The following is a 4,538-nucleotide window of genomic DNA, read 5'->3' on the forward strand; positions in this document are numbered from 1 at the left end:
GATAGAATCTCTGTACATTGCCTCTATATCTTTTGCTGCAAGAAAATAACTCATGATGAGGAGATACCAATTTGTGGACAATTCAAAAAGAAAATGGAGTTTAAAAATAGTGTTTACCTCAAATAATCAAGTAGGTCTATTCTATCTCTAGTTTATTTAAATCTGATTTCCGAGATATGGAAACCCTGAGCCCATTACAGAGAAATTTTTGTGAGAAACTTCCAACCTATCTGCTAAATAATAATAAATAAGCATTTGCAAAGGACTTAAGGTTTACAAAGCATTGTTCAAATATTACATCATGAATCTCACAATAACCCTGTAAAAGAGATGCTACAGGTGATATTATGCACATTTTCCAAATGAATAAACTAAACTTCAGCTTAAATGATCTGCCCTTGGTCACACAGTAAGGGTCAGAGATAGGATTTGAACCCAGGACTTCCTGACTCCAAAGTCAGCATTCTATTCACTATCCCTCTAAAGGGGAAAAAAAAACATCATAAGATCTCAGAATCCTAGAGTTAGTGGCACCCTCAGAGATCGTCTTGTCTAAACCCTATCTGATGTAGAAATCCAGCTAAGGATTCCTGGTATGATGAAAAGAGTCAGAGGAACTGGTCAGGGGAAAGAGTCAGACAAGTCACCACAGACTAAGGTCTATGGACTTTCATTTCCTCACTTATAAAATGAGGAGGTTAGATGAGACAGTGAGTAAAATATATTCCAGCTCTCTAGGATCTAATGATCCCAAGTGATTAACTAAGCTCCACTTGAGTACCCACAATGCTATGGAACTCCCCACCTTCTGGGAACTAAATTCAGATAGCTAGATATTGGATAGCTAGATTGGGTAGCTAGATCAGGAAGTTCTTCTTTAGATTGACTGATCCAAAGTTCACCTCCTCGTAACTTGTCCCCATTTGTCCTGATATCCCACAGGACATATCTAATCCCTCTTCTTCAGGACAACCTTTCAAACAATTGAAAACTCAATCATGTAACATGATTGCCAGTCCTTTCCCCATCCTCATCACCCTCCTCTGGATATAATCAAGTTTTTCAATGTCTGTCCTAAGATGTGATGCCCACATGTAATAAAAAGAAAAATACCAAGTTTATCTATTCCTTGCTGGGAGTAATTGTTTCATTTTTAGGAAAAGCAGACTATCAAAGCAGGGCTGATTTTATAAAATCAACCCTGCTGCTATAGTACACCCAGTTCCGCCAACATCCCTGCTGTTTATATGTTTGCTCTGTGTTGTTTAAAGAAGCATTATCACTCCTTTCATGTCCTGTAACCAGCTATTTTTCATGCAAGTCAAACAGCATTTGGTCAATTGGAAATGACAGGCTGCTGAAAGCAACCAAGTACCACTCTAATTAATGTTCTAGGCTGTTGTCATGAAACATCCTGGAAACAATGAAGTCATTGGATCTACATCAGGAGAGATAGAAAACTGGGACTTTACGCAAAACCTCCCAGAGCTCCTCTTCCTTCCCACTGCATCTAATGGTCAGGTCACCAAGCCTTACTTGATGTGCCCTTTCCCAGATGGTGAGGAGAGTTGAGCTAAGAGAGAATCCGTTAAACATAAGACACGGGCTCATCATAGATTATCCCCTACGATGTCACTCCATGCAGACTTCAGGACAACATAACAAGCATAGCTAAAAAGAATAGATGCTTTCTATGTTGCTCCCTTGAATGAGACATCTGGCCAACAGAGCCCAGAGATACTGAAAGGAAACTGGCTGGAAGTCCACACTATTATAACTGCTCCACTCAAATGAGAATCAGAGTTCTACTTGACTCTGTCTCTCCTTCCATGAATCCATTTAGCAATACCAGAGTTCTGCTGACTAGTTTTATAAACGACAAAAAAAAATCTTTCTCTCCTTAGTAACTCTGGTTAACAGTAGCAGAGATAATGGTGAACTCATCAGGTGAATTGGCCTCAAATGCTCCTTTCCCATTTTTTCTGGACCAGTTGTATTGCCTTTCCTGGTGTACTAACATCAATGCACTGGAACAGGAAGTATAAAGTGATTGCAATTATTGTTGTGTTCATCCTTTGCTGACAAAGAAAACCATACCATCAGAGAAATAATGACATGACTTCCACTTGACTTTGTTTTGAGTGAGGGAAGACTGTGCAGGTCACCAGCCTCACTTCTCCTCCAGAGCCATTTGAATCCAGATATTCATCAGGATGACTGGAAATGACCCAGGATGCACTAGGAGACCTTGGGCCCTTTAGCCCTGAGAGTTAATGTACTAAGAAACACCTAAGATGCAAAACATCCTTTAAAGAAATAAAAGAAGGTCTAAATAACTGGATTGGGTATTCTAGCTATATAAATCAAGGATCATAATTATAGTTCAGAACAGAAGTCCAATGTGGCAATCTGGGAGTGCTAAGAGGAGAAAGGAAAACTTATACAGAGAGGACTTTTGAGGGAAAATAGATATTCTAACACAGCTTCTTCATAGTAGCCCTCAAAAATCACACCAGAAATATCTAGAAGAAATGAAGCAAATTATTTATAAATATCCATTACATGTCCATCACCTAGGTGACAAGATACACATCCACGTTTTACACAGGTATCTCAAAGACTACAATAAGCATTAACCTATAAGAGATACGGAAAAGATCTAGATAACTCAGTATAACAATTGGAGGCCAACACATTGTAGAATTTCTATTGTGCTACTTTTATTATTAAGTGTATTGTCAGATTTTTCTAGCTTTGTATTATAAAAGTATTATTTCTCCTGTCATCCTTCTTGATAAAACTGTGTTGCCAAAACCACAGCTAGCACACTATAACCAGGACTTGAATTTGATTCATCTCTTGTGCAAGAATTTTAACTAATATTAGGCACCTGGAGCTGAATTTTAGAGGGAGCTTGTAGCACTTGTACTCCTTAAGGATATAGAAACAATTAAGCTTAGCATCAAATTAGTAAGAAAAATGAATTAAAATAGGAAGCTGCATAATGGTGTGCTTCCTTCCTCTGACAACTGTACTGCAGAGGAACTCCTTCCTAGGCTTGCCTTGACCTGCTCTCTCCCCAGGCAGTGATCTCCACGGAAGCGGTTTTATGTCTCACCATCCTCTCTACAAGGATATCTATTAAGGAGGTTTTCTCCCTACATGAGACTTTGTATTTGAAGGTCTAAGGTCTACCCTTGGGATCTCTCATTTTTTTTCATCATCAGCTGAAATTTTCTTTAAAAATTGATTTGAGGGCACCTTTCATGCTGCCTAACCTAAGCAATAGGATTACTAGTTATAACTCTTCAGTCATATTTGTAATGTTTTGTAAGTGAATCTGTTTTGTGCCTAAATTGTTACTGTCCTTAGGTACCATCTTAACTACTTTTAAGGGAAATCTTGTATTTGCCTACCGTCTCATTTTTATATTCTCTTTGACCTTCTTGTTCTGGAGATTGTTTTACACTGTTAAATGTAAGAAATGGTGATAATCATAGTCAATGTCTTACTTTTGTTCATTCCTCATTTGTGTTGGAGGTGGTATGATAGAAATATCTTCTCATTTTTGTCCTCTTTTCTAAGTTAGCATTGGTATTTACCTTTGCTTTCATCAATTAGGAACTTGAAGATTGCACTAATTCTGAAATAACTACATTAAGAACCAGTAACTTCCTTTCGGTTGTGTTATAGTAAAGTTACTACTTTTGGTCATGCTATTTGCTGCTCATCAGGTCTGGCACTTTCCAATGATCTTCTTGGAGAAAGTGTCATGACTTGTAGTTAGGAAGCTTCCAAGTAATCCATAAATCTTTGGATTCTTTAATTTCTTAATCCTTAACAATCTTTTAATATTTTTTTGCTACTCTCCTCTACACTCACTTTTTCATTAAAGTCACTGAATATTGAGACATATTTTGACTTGATTTGAAAGACTTTGTCAAATTTTATACAAAATTCTTTTACTTTTCAATCTTCTGAAATAGTGGTTGATGAACTTTAGTAAATTTATATTAACCTCATGGTCATTCATTACTTATCCTTCTCAGGAGAATGGTAAGATTTGTTAAAGTAAAATAAATGTAGTATTACTGAATACTTGAATGAATCTATGATTTCCGGGCTATGGAAGTTCCACTTATTCTATTAGTTAAATTATTGATCTTCTAATAGGTTTAGAGGCAATATGGCACAATGGATAGTGTTGGGCTTGGAGTCAAGAAGGCCTTGCTTCAAATCCTGCTTTTGATACTTACTAGCTGTGTGACCTTAAGGCTAGTCACTGCTTCTCTGTGCATCAAGCAACTCCTTGAGACTTATCTAAGTAACAGATGAACTGAAATCTGAATTGATGTGGGGAGTTTCCACATTAAGACATCATGACATCATGCATCTTTCAAATATTTGTATAACCTTGGACCTGAGGAGAAATAGAGATGAACAGAAGACAAAAAAAATAAAAATACATGAGTGTATAAGTAAAGAGTGTGTTTCAGATAATTTTTTTAAGCAGAAAAGGAAGGCAAAAGAGGACACAG

The sequence above is a fragment of the Notamacropus eugenii genome, chromosome 6, assembly GCF_028372415.1.
Source record: "Notamacropus eugenii isolate mMacEug1 chromosome 6, mMacEug1.pri_v2, whole genome shotgun sequence".
Classification (NCBI taxonomy): domain Eukaryota; kingdom Metazoa; phylum Chordata; class Mammalia; order Diprotodontia; family Macropodidae; genus Notamacropus; species Notamacropus eugenii.